We start from the raw sequence: 12,387 nt of genomic DNA, 5'->3' as shown, positions 1-12,387 counted from the left end.
TGCTGTGGCATGTACCTGAACTTTATCCTTTTTATGACTGAAAACTATTCCATTGTATGGAAATACCACATTTTGTTTATCCATTTATCTGTTGACGGACACTTGGGTTGCTTTCATGTTTTGGCAATTGTGAATAATGCTACTTTGAACATCAGTGTGAAAATATCTTTTCAAGTCCCTGCTTTCAATTCCTGAGGTATATACCTAGAAATGGGATTGCCAGTGGTATGGTAATTCTATATGTAACTTCCTGAGGAAGGAGTAAACCTTTTCTACCTTGTCTGCACTGTTTTACATTCCCAGCAAAGAGCAAGTGTTCCTATTTCTCTACAGACCCTCCAAACTTGTTACTTTCTGTTGTTTTTTAAATAGCTATTCTACTGGGTGTGAAATGTTATCAAAGTGAGGTTTTGATTTGCATTCCATAATGGCTAATGATGTAGAGCATTTTTGTTGTGCATATTGATCATTTGTATTGCTCCTTTGGACAAATGTCTATTCAAATCTTTTTGTGCATTTTAATTGAGTTCTTTGGCTTTTGGTTGTTGAGTTGTAGGATTGCTTTATATAACATGAAAATTAAACCCTTATCATATATACAGTTTCCAAATATTTTCTCCAACTGTGGAGGTTGTTTTTCTACTTTCATGATGGTGTCTTTTGAAGTGTAAACATTTTAATTTTTGTTAAGTTCTATCTATAAATTTTTTCTTTAGATTTTGTGCCTTGAGGGTAATGTCTAAGAAACCATTGTCCAACATAAGGCCCTGAGGATGCATCCCTGTTTTCTTCTAGAATTTTTTTTAGTTTTGGTTCTTATATTTAAATCTTTCACCAATTTTGAGCTAATTTTTGCATATTGTGTGGTATAGGGGTACACCCTCATTATTTTGCATATGGCTAACCTGTACTCCTAACACTATTTGTTGAACAAATTATTCTTTCCCAATTGAATGGACTAGGCACCCTCATATGAAATGTTTCCCATAGATGATATGGTTTATTTCTGAACTTTTGATTCAATTCCATTGGACTATATATCTATCTTTGTGCCAGTAACATTATCTTTGGTTACTGTAACTTAGTAATAAGTTTTAAAAATGGGAAGTGTGAGTCCTCCAAGTTTGTTCCTTTTCAAGATGGTTGTGGCTATTAAGGGTCCATTAAACTTCCATGTAAATTTTATTCTTGATTTTTGCATTTCTGCACAGAAGCCTGTTTGAATTTATTGCAATGGCATAAAATCCATAAATCACTTTGAGTAGAGTAGGTATCTTCACAATATTTAGCTTTCCAATTCATGAACACAGAATTTCCTTCCATTTATTTTGGTCTTCTTTGATTTCTTTCAGCAATGTTTTGTAGTCTTCTCTGCATAATCCTTTATACCCTTGTTTAAATTTATTCCTAGATATGTGATTTTTTACCTGCTATTGTAAATGTTATCTGTTTCTTGATTTATTCTTCAGATTTTTCATTACTATTTTAGAGAAATACTATTGATCTTTGCATGTTTCTCTTGTACCCTGGCAATTGCTGAATATTTTTAATAGCTTTAATAGTTTTGTTGAGGATTTCTGAAGATTTTCTATATATACAAACATGTCATCTGCAAGTAGGGAAAGTTTTACTTCTTTCTTTCTAATGTGGATGAATTTTTTTTAACTAAATTCAATTTTATTGAGATATATTCCCATACCTAAAAGTCATCCATGGTGTACAATCAACTGTTCATAGTACCATCATATAGTTATGCATTCATCACCCCACTCTATTTTTGAACAATTTCTTTACACCAGAAAGAATAAGAATAAGAATGAAAAATAAAGGTAGAAAAGAACACACAAATCATCCCCCCCATCCCACCCTATTTTTCATTTAGTTATTGTCCTCATTTTCTGCTCATCCACCCATACACTGGAAAAGGGAGTGCAATCCACAAGGTTTTCACAACCACACTGTCACCATTGTAAGCTACATTGTTATACAATCATCTTCAAGAGTCAAGGCTGATGGATTGGAGTTTCATAGTTTCAGATACTTACTTCTAGCTATTCTAGTACATTAAAACATAAAAAGTGTTAATTACACAGTGTGTAAGAACGTCCACCCAAGTGACCTCTGAATGCCATTTGAAATCTATCAGCCAGTGAAATTTTATTTCATTTCATTTCACATCCCCCTTTTGGTCAAGAAGATGTACTTAATCCCATGATGCTGGGTTCAGATTCATCCCCAGGAGTAATATCTTGCATTGCCAGAGAGATTTACACCCCTGGGAGAGTCCCATGTAGGAAGGAGGGCAGTGAGTTCACCTGCTGAGTTGGCTTAGCTAGAGAGAGAGGGCCACACCTGAGCAACAAAGAGGTACTCAGGGGTAGATACTTAGGAACAATTATAAGCAGTTTTAGCCTCTCCTTTGCAGTAATGAGCTTCATAAGGGCAAGCCCCAAGGTAGAAGGCTCAGCATACCAAACTGTCAGTCCTCAATGTTTGTGCAAACATCTGTAACAATTCAAGTGAGGAAGTTGTACACTTCTGCATTTTCCCCCAGCAACTCAGGGGGTCCCTGCATATATATTTTTGTTCTCTGTCTAAATTACTTTCTGATGTGTGGTTATTTCACTCTAACCTATAAAAACCTACAATATCTCACTTCCTATTCAAAGTTTCATGTAATTATGGTGTTTGAACAAACTGACTTTAGAAGTTATACTGTTTAGGAAATATAGATCCTGCACCAAATAAACATCTCTTCCCTTGGTCTCACATGGAAGTTGAAGGTTTTAAACACAGTCAATATTGACCTTTACACTTTGGCCCAGTTTACCCAATCTTAACCAAATCTGCTTCATTTATGTCTCTAATTGAAGTCTGGGCTCTTTTTCACTTTTTTTTAAACAGCTGCTGTATGCGCTAATACTGACATTCATATCTGTCAAGCACTAGCTCTGAGTTTCTGGTTTCACAGAAATAAACAGTATTCCAGAGACTGATCAGGTTTTACAAAAAAGGATGAGCATTTCAGAGTTTGGAGACAGCCATTAGAATTCAGGAATAGACTTGACTGCTGTAAGAGCTTACAATCTAGGGACCATTACAATAATCATTCCCCCATAGGCTATGCTCTAAGATTCAATTCTGGGTTTACACTTTGTAGTTATTATAAGGTTTGCCTTTGTTTCTGGTGTACTTCACTGAAAATGCTGTCTACAGGATCCATCACCTAGTTGACTGTCTCACAGCTTCACTCCTTCTCATAGTTCCTCAATATTCCATTGCATGCATACACCACAGCTCACCATTCTGTTCTTCAGTCGGCATACACTTAGGCCACCTCAACCCATTGCAAATCATGAACACTGCCTCCATAAACACCAGTGTGCAAATGTCCATTCATGTCTCTGCTCTCAGATATTCCAAGTACATACCATAATGAGGTTGCAGGACCTTATGGCCCCCACATATTTAGCTTCTTGTGGAACCACCACACTGACCTCCAGAAAGGCTACACCATTCTGCCTTCTCATCAACAGTAAATAGGGGCATCCCTCTCTCCATGTTTTCTCTGACACTTTAATCCATATTTATATTTTTCCTACAATTTTGTAGAGATATAGTCACATACCATACAACTACCCACAGTGAACAATCAGTTGTTCATGGTATCATCATATAGTTGTACATTTGTCATGACAGTCAGCAATTGAACATAATGATTACTATGAAAAACAGTTTTGGGTTTTTAGTAAATAATAAAAAGATAATAAAAAGAAAACTAGATACTATGGAAGATGGCGGCTAGGTGAGACAGGGCTAAGGAACACCTCCATGGAAAACACTAGATAAGGACCAGAGAGTGACCCAGAATACCAGTTACAGCGATGTGCCAGCTGGACGAGATCTGCTAGTTCCCAGGGGCTGTATACTTGGTGAAACTGAGAGTCTGCATTCTGAAACGAGTGAGTAAGCTGGCTGAAAGTCCCGCAGCTGCGCGGCGATCCAGGGAAACCAGGGTTTGGCGTCTGGAAACCAACGGGCTCTTTTAATAAAAAAAAAAAAGTAAAAAGGGGAAAAGCCAGGAGCAGCTGCAGGTGTGAGCGGCTGCAGGTGCGATCGTGGGAAACACACAGTACAACACAGCAAGAGGGGGCTGGGCCAGCCTCTCAGTGTCTGGCCTGGAAGATAGCCCTGCAGATATCCCTGGGGCCGGGGGAATGGATCGGAGAGCCAGAAGCCGAAAGAATCCCTACGGCTAGCAGCTCGCTCCTGGGAGGGCTGGATAAACTCCTGCCTTGGGCTGTGCCCACAGCCCAGAGCCCTGCCAGTTGTCCCGGAGCTGGGAAGGAGGAACTGTGCGAGGAGGGGGGTGTGGAGACACCCCGTTCGGCCATTTTTGCATAAGGCTGAAAGCAAGCTGGCTCGGCCCGGCGGCCCGGGGCTTCCCTTGAGGGACGGCGTGCGCTGATGATGTAGCACAGCATTACCTCACCAGAGGTCCTGGAGGATCGCGGCTGGGTGGGGGGACCTGCTCAAAGATCCCAGAGACACTATGCCAAGTCCGGTGGTTTTTGGGTCATCGAGAGAGAGTGGCTGGGGCTGCTCTTGCAGTGGCCTTGAATCTCCGGGAACCAGGGGGATTTGAATATTGAGGCTGTCCTTCCTCCCTGACCACCCGTACAAGCGCCCCACATTCAGGGCGGACAGCTCTAGCAACACACACAGGCTGAGTTCTCCGGCTGGACCCCACAAGAATCGTTTCCCCATATAACGTGGGGACAAGGTGGAGAACTGACTTGAGAGGTATAGGTGACTCACAGACGCCATCTGCTGGTTAGTTAGTGAAAGTGTATGTCACCAAACAGAGTTTCTGAAAAATTAGATAGGTTTTTTTTTTAACAAATTAAAAGAACTCTGTCGAGCAGAGCAAATGCCAAGAGGCCAAAAACAACAGAAAATGTCAATGCATATGATAAAACCAGACGATATGGAGAATCCAACTCCAAACACACAAATCAAGTTATCAGAAGAAACGAAATTCCTTGCAGAATTAATCAAAGAAACACAATCGAGGAACAAAAGCATGGCAAAGGATTTAAAGGACATCAAGAAGACCATGGCCCAGGATATAAGCTACATAAAGAAGACATTGCAAGGCTAAATAAAAAAAATAGACGATCTTATGGAAGTAAAAGAAACTGTTGGCCAAATTAAAAAGACTCTGGATATTCACAATACAAGACTAGAGGAAGCTGAACAACATCTCAGTGTCCTAGAAGTCCACAGAACAGAAAATGAAAGAACAAAAGAAAGAATGGAGAAAAAAATAAAAAAAATCGAAATGGATCTCAGAGAAACGATAGATAAAATAAATTGTCCAAACTTAAGACTCATTGGTGTCCCAGAAGGGGAAGAGAACGGTAAAGGTCTAGAAAGAGTATTCAAAGAAATTGTTGGGGAAAACTTCCCCAACCTTCTACACAATATAAATACACAAAGCATAAATGCCCAGCGAGCTCCAAATAGAATAAATCCAAATAAACCCACTCCAAGACACATTCTGATCAGACTCTCAAATACTGAAGAGAAGGAGCAAGTTCTGAAAGCAGCAAGAGAAAAGCAATTCATCACATACAAAGGAAACAACATAAGACTAAGTTGTGACTACTCAGTGGCCACTATGGAGGTGAGGAGGCCGTGGCATGACATATTTAAAATACTGAGAGAGAAAAATTTCCAATCAAGAATACTTTATCCAGCAAAACTTTCCTTCAAATTTGAGGGAGAGCTTACATTTTTCACAGACAAACAAATCCTGAGAGACTTTGCCAATAAAAGACCTGCCCTACTTCAGATTCTAAAGGGAACCCTACCAACAGAGAAACAACAGAAAGAAGAAAGAGATATAGAGAATTTTAACAGAAATATATAGTACCTTACATCCCAAAGCACCAGGACCCTCATTTTTCTCTAGTGATCATGGATCTTTCTCCAGAAGGGACCATAAGCTGGGACATAAAACAAGCCTCAAGAAATTAAAAAAAAAAAAATTGAACATACTCAAAGCACATTCTCCAACCACAATGGAATACAAATAGAAGTCAATAATTTTTGAACTGTAACTCCACTATTTACTTCCTACATGATATAAATTACACAAACCCTAATGACAAATCAGTGGTTTTGAACTCAATGTAAAATATGTAATTTTAGACAACTATATAAAGGTAGGGGAATGGAGGAGTATAGGAACATAGTTTATGTGTCCTATTGAAGTGGAGGCGGTATCAAAGAAAAACAAGATTGTTATGGATATAAGAGGTTAATTTTAACCCCCACAGCAAACACAAAGAAACTATCAGAGAATGTAACCATAGAGATGAATTGTAGAGCTCAGGTTAAGAGAAATGGGGGATGGTGCAATGGGGAGTTAAGAAATGAGGGTGGAGTTGCTGTTTGAGGTGAAGGGAAATTTCTAGTAATGGATGGTGGGAAAGAGCATTACAACATTCTAAAGGTGATTAATCCCACTAATGGAAGGCTAGGGAGGGGGTGGAATGGGAAGATTTAGGCTGTATATATGTTCCCACAACTAAAAAAAAAAGACAGTCTAAATAGATGATTGAATGCCAAGGATGAACTTGGATGGAATTAGAGGATAGAGGACAGGTGGCTCAAAGGGACACAGTTGAGACATAAGGTAAAGGAAATATAGAATGTAAGCTTTGTATCATTGTTGAACCTGTTGTACTTCTTAGCTGCGCTTAATGGGATTGCATAAAAGAATGTTCTTGTTCACGGGAAGTGTATACGTGAATTATAGTGTATGTTCAAGGATGTGTGCAGCTAGCTCTCATATGTTCAGAAGACAGAGCAATAGATGATGGATGATAGATAGGGAGGGAGGGAGGGAAAGAAATAGCGATGTGACAACATGTTAAAGTTGGTGGATTGAATTATCAGGGGAGGGGGGTCAGGGTATGATGGAATTCTTTGTATGGGGTGAGTATTGTTTTTGCAACTGTTCCTATAACTTTGAATTTATTTCAAAAAAAAAAAAAGAAATCTAAAATGTCATACAATAAAATATAATAGGCCAGACAACAATACCACTACCAAGAACCCCATATCCCTCCCTTATATCCCTCTCTCATACACATTTACCTTTGGTATATTGCCTTTGTTACATTTGGTGGAAGCATATTACAGTGTTACTGTTGACCATAGACTGAAGTTTGCTTTGAATATGTTTTATACCCAATATCATGCTTTTTTCAACTCTCTGCATGGTTGACCTTTATTTGTTCTTCCATGTATAAAAAATATTTTTGTATTTGTAAACTTAGTAGCAGTCATTGGCCACTCCAGTTTTGCTATGTAATATAGTCCCAGTCTTTATCATCTGTCTTTATCTGTGGTGTCATACACTTCCCTATCCACCTCTTTCAGCTTTACTGACAGATCTTTTTTCAGTGTAGTTACAATATTGTGCTACCATCACACAGTATTATGCTATCTATTTCTGGATCTATACATTCAATCCTGCTGAGCATTCTGTAGTCCTTCAGTATCAAATGCCTGATCCCTACCTTCTTTCTATCTCCTGATAACTTGTGCTATCGGCTTTTCACTCTCAAAATTTCCTCATTAATGTTAGTTCATGTTCTAGTTTGCTAATGCTGCTGGAATGCAATACACCAGAAATGGATTAGCTTTTATAAAGGGAGTTTATTTGGTTACACAGTTACAGTCTTAAGGCCATAAAGTGTCCAAGGTAACACATCAACAATCAGGTACCTTCACTGGAGGATGGCCAATGGCGTCTGGAAAACCTCTGTTATCTGGGAAGACACGTGGCTGGCATCTGTTCCAAAGTTCTGGTTTCAAAATGGCTTTCTCCCAGGATGTTCCTCTCTAAGCTGCAGTTCCTCAAAAATATCACTCTTAGTTGCTCTTGGGATGTTTGTCCTCTTTTAGCTTCTCCAGAGTAAGAGTGTGCTTTCAATGGCCATCTTCAAACTGTCTCTCATCTGCAGCTACTCTCTCAGATTGTGTGCATTCTTCAAAGTGTCCCTCTTGGCTGTAGCAAGCCTGCTCCTTTTGTCTGAGCTTATATAGTGCTCCAGTAATTTAATTCAGAACCACCCTGAATGGGTGGGGCAACATATCCATGGAAATTATCCAACCAAAAGTCTTGTCCACAGTTGATTAAATCACTTCTCCATGGAAACACCCAAAGGTTTCCAAAATCTAATCAACACTAATATGTCTGCCCACACAAGATTACATCAAAGATAATGGCATTTTGCAGGACATAATACCTCAAACTGGCACATTCCACCCCTTGGACCCCAAAATGATGTGATCTTTCCATATACAAAACACATTCATCCCATCACAGTGTCACAAAACTTAAATCATTTCAGTAACAATCATTAAGTACAAGATCCCATCACAATTGGTTATAAGCATGTTCCGTCCTAAAGCAAAATTCCCCTCTAGCTGTGGACCTGTGAAACTTAGAACAAGTTATGTACTTCCAATATACAAAAAAGGGACAGTCACAGGGTAAACATTCCCATTGCCATAAGGAGAAACTGAAAGGAAAACAGGGTTAACAGGACCAAGACAGTTCCTAAAACCTGCAGGGCAAACTCCATTAGATTTCAAATTCTGAGAGTCATTAACAATGAGATTGTATCCTTGGGGCTTGAGAGAGCAGGAGTCTAACCCTTCCTAAAGGCCTATGCAGTAGCCCTTTCTTCTCCAAATGCTGGAGTGAGTGCTCCAACATATCCACCCATTGGGGAGACCACCTTCTCAGCCCCACCCTCCTCAAACATTGGGGCAGCACCCAGATTATCTTCCATCTCTGGGAAACACACTCAACCCCTTTAGAACAGTGGGGTGGTGGCCAGGCTTTCCCCAGTCCCCTGAGAATGTGCTCCACCCTCTTTGAGGCCTGAGGTGGCAATGCCTTTCCTGAACATCAAGGGGGAAAGCCCATCCTCAACCTCCGGGGCAAACTCACCCTTTCCACGTGTGTGGGCTACTCCATTCTCCCATCCTGAGGCCTCTTGACTCCAGACCTCAACCTCCATGGCTCTGTCTTTGAAGAAATTTTTCCTTCAATTTGTTCCATGTCTGTCTCCTCGAGTCCCAACCAGTAGCAGCTTTGTCTTTAAGGATCTCACAAAAATTCTGTTGGCTTCACATGAAGCATGCAGGGGTCAAAGCCATCAGACAGTAGGACTTTCCACTAATCCTTTCTGCTTAAAACCTTCTCCAATCTTGGCTGGTACTGAAATGATGGTTGGGTTCCATTTTTAGTTACATCCACATGTTGGGCTGTAGCTTCTGGGGTTTCACCCTCTGGAAGCCCAGAGATTTTCAGGCCATCAATTTCTGGTTTCTTTGAAACCAAGGGTTCATTTCTCAGCTTATCTCTGTCCTTTCACATTTTACTATAAGCTGCAAGTAAAAGCCAGGCTACTCCTTCTATATTTTGCTTGGAGATCTCATCAGCTAAATATTTCAGGTTGTTGTGTTCAAATTCTGCCTTCCATCCAACACCAGGGCTCAATTTTGCCAAATTCTCTGCCACTTTAAAACAAGGATCGCCTTCCTTCCAGTTTGCAACAACACATTCATCATTTCTGCTCAAGTCCTCATCAGAAGTATCTTTAGAGTCCATGTTTCCACAAACAGTCTCTTCAAAACAGTTTAGGCCTTTTCTATCAAGCTCCTCACAATTCTTCCAGAATCTTCCCCTTATCCATTTAAAAAACTGCTCCAACTTGTTTGGTATTTGCCAACTCAGCAGCACCGGCACCCTAATTCCCTGGTACCAAAATCTGTTCTAGCTTGCTAATGCTGCTAGATTGCAAAACACCAGAAATGGATTGGCTTTTATAAGGGGTTTATTTGGTTACAGAATTGCAGTCTTAAAGGCCATAAAGTGTCCACTGTAAGTCATCAACAATCATGTATCTTCACTGGAGGATGGCCAAAGGTGTTGAGAAAACCTCTGTTAGCTGGGAAGGCATGTGGCTGGCATCTGCTCCAGACTTCTGGTTTCAAAATGGCTTTCTCCCAGGATGTTCCTCTCTAGGCTTCAGTTCCTCAAAAAATTTCACTCTTAGTTGCTCTTGGGGAAGTTTTCCTCTCTTAGCTTCTCTGGAGCAAAAGTCTGCTTTCAACAGCTGTCTTCAAACTGTCTCTCATCTGCAGCTCCTCTCTTCTCAGCTCCTATGCATTCTTCAAAGTGTCCCTCTTGGCTGTAGCTCCTCTTCAAAATGTCACTCTCAGTTGCTCTGCAAAATGTCACTCACAGCTGCACAGAGTTCCTTCTATTTGTCAGCTCATTTATATGGCTCCAGTGATTTAATCTAGACCCACCCTGAATGGGTGGGTTAACACTGCCATGGAAATTATCCAATCAGAGTCATCACCCACAGTTGGGTGGGGCACATCTCCATGGAAACACTCAAAGAATTGCAATCTAATCAACACTGATATGTTCACCCACACAAGAGTACATCAAAGATAATGGCATTTTGGGGACATAATACATTCAAACCAGCACAGTTCATATTAGTGAGACCATACAGAATTTGTCCTTTTGTTTCTGGCTAACTTCACTCAAAATAATGTCCTCAAGGTTCATCCAAGTTATTATATGTTCTATGTCTTTGTTCTTTCTTACAGTTACATATTATTCCATTGTGTGTATATACCACAGTTTGTTTATCCACTTGTCTGTTCATGGATATTTGGGCTGTTTCCATCTCTTGGCAATCATGAATAATGCCACAGTAAGCATTGGTTTAAAATGTCTGTTCATGTCTTAACTTTCAGTTCCTCTGAGAATATACCTAGCAATAGAGTAGCTGAGTCATATGGCAAATCTATACCTAGCTTCCTGAGGAACCTCCACACTGTTTTCCAGACTGGTTGCACCATTCTATATTCCCAACCAATAATGAATGTGTGCCTCTTTCTCCACATCCTCTTCAGTATCTGTAAATTTATGTTTTGGATAATGGCCATTCTGGTGGGTGTGAGATGATATCTCATTTTGGTTTTGATTTGCATTTACCTAATAGCCAGTGAAGTTGAGCATTTTATCATGTTTTTGAGCCATTTGTATTTCCTCTTCAGAGAAGTATCTGTCCATGTCTTTTGCTCATCTTTTAATTGGGTTGTTTGTCTTTCTGTTGTTGGATTGTAGAATCACTTCATATATTTGAGATATTATACCCTTATCTGATATGTCATTTCCAAATATTGTCTCCCATTGCATAAGTTGCCTTTTTACTTTTCTGACAAAGTCCTTTGATATACAAAAGCATTTAATTTTGAGGAGATACCATTTTTCTATTTGTTCTTTGGTTACTTGTGTTTTGGGTGTGAGGTTTAAGAAACCACGTCTTATCACAAGGTTGTTAAGATATTGCCCTACATTTTCTTCTAAGAGTCTTGCGGTCTTAGTGCTAATGTTTAGGTCTTTGATCCACTTTGAGTTAATTTTTGTATGTGGTGTGAGATGGGAGTCCTATTTCATTTTTTTTGGAAATGGATATCCAGTTCTCCAAACACCATTTATTGAAGATGCTTCTCTGTTCCAGTTGCTTTGGCTTGACTGCCTTATCAAAGATCAATTGTCCATCGATGTGAGAGTCTGTTTCTGAACACTCAATTTGATTCCATTGGTCAGTGTATCTACCTTTATGCCAGTACCATACTGTTTTGAGCACTGTAGCTTTGTTATATATTTCAAACTCAGGAAGTGTGAGACCTCCCACTTCATTCTTCTTTCTCAAGATATTTTGGCTATTCAGGGCACCTTGCCCTCCCAAATAAATCTGGTTGTTTGTTTTCCTATTTCTGCAAAATAAGCAGTTGGGATTTTAATAGTTATTGCATTGAATCTGTAAATCAATTTAGGTAAAATTGCCTAATTATCTGTATTTAGTCTTCCAATCCATTAACATGGTATGTTCTTCCAATTTTTTAGTTCCTGTTGAATTAGTGTAAAGGTCTTCTGTGACCTGGTTAAGTTTATCCCCAAATACTTGATTCTTTCATTGCTATTGTAAATGGAATTTTTTTTTCTTGATTTCCTCCTCTTGTTGCACATTACTTGTGTATAGGAACACTACAGATTTTTGCATGTAGATCTTGTAGCCTGCCACTTTGCTGTATTCATTGATTAGTTCTAGTAGCTTTCTTGTAGATTTTTCTGGATTTTCTACATATAGAATCTTGTCCTCTGTAAACAGTGAAGGTTTCACTTCTTCCTCTCCAATTTGGATGTGTTTTATTTCTTTTTCTTGCTTAATTGCTCTAGCTAGGATTTCCAGCACAATGTTGAATAATAATGGTGAC

The sequence above is a fragment of the Choloepus didactylus genome, chromosome X (genome assembly GCF_015220235.1).
Source record: "Choloepus didactylus isolate mChoDid1 chromosome X, mChoDid1.pri, whole genome shotgun sequence".
Classification (NCBI taxonomy): domain Eukaryota; kingdom Metazoa; phylum Chordata; class Mammalia; order Pilosa; family Megalonychidae; genus Choloepus; species Choloepus didactylus.
Note: the sequence above shows the minus strand (reverse complement) of the source record.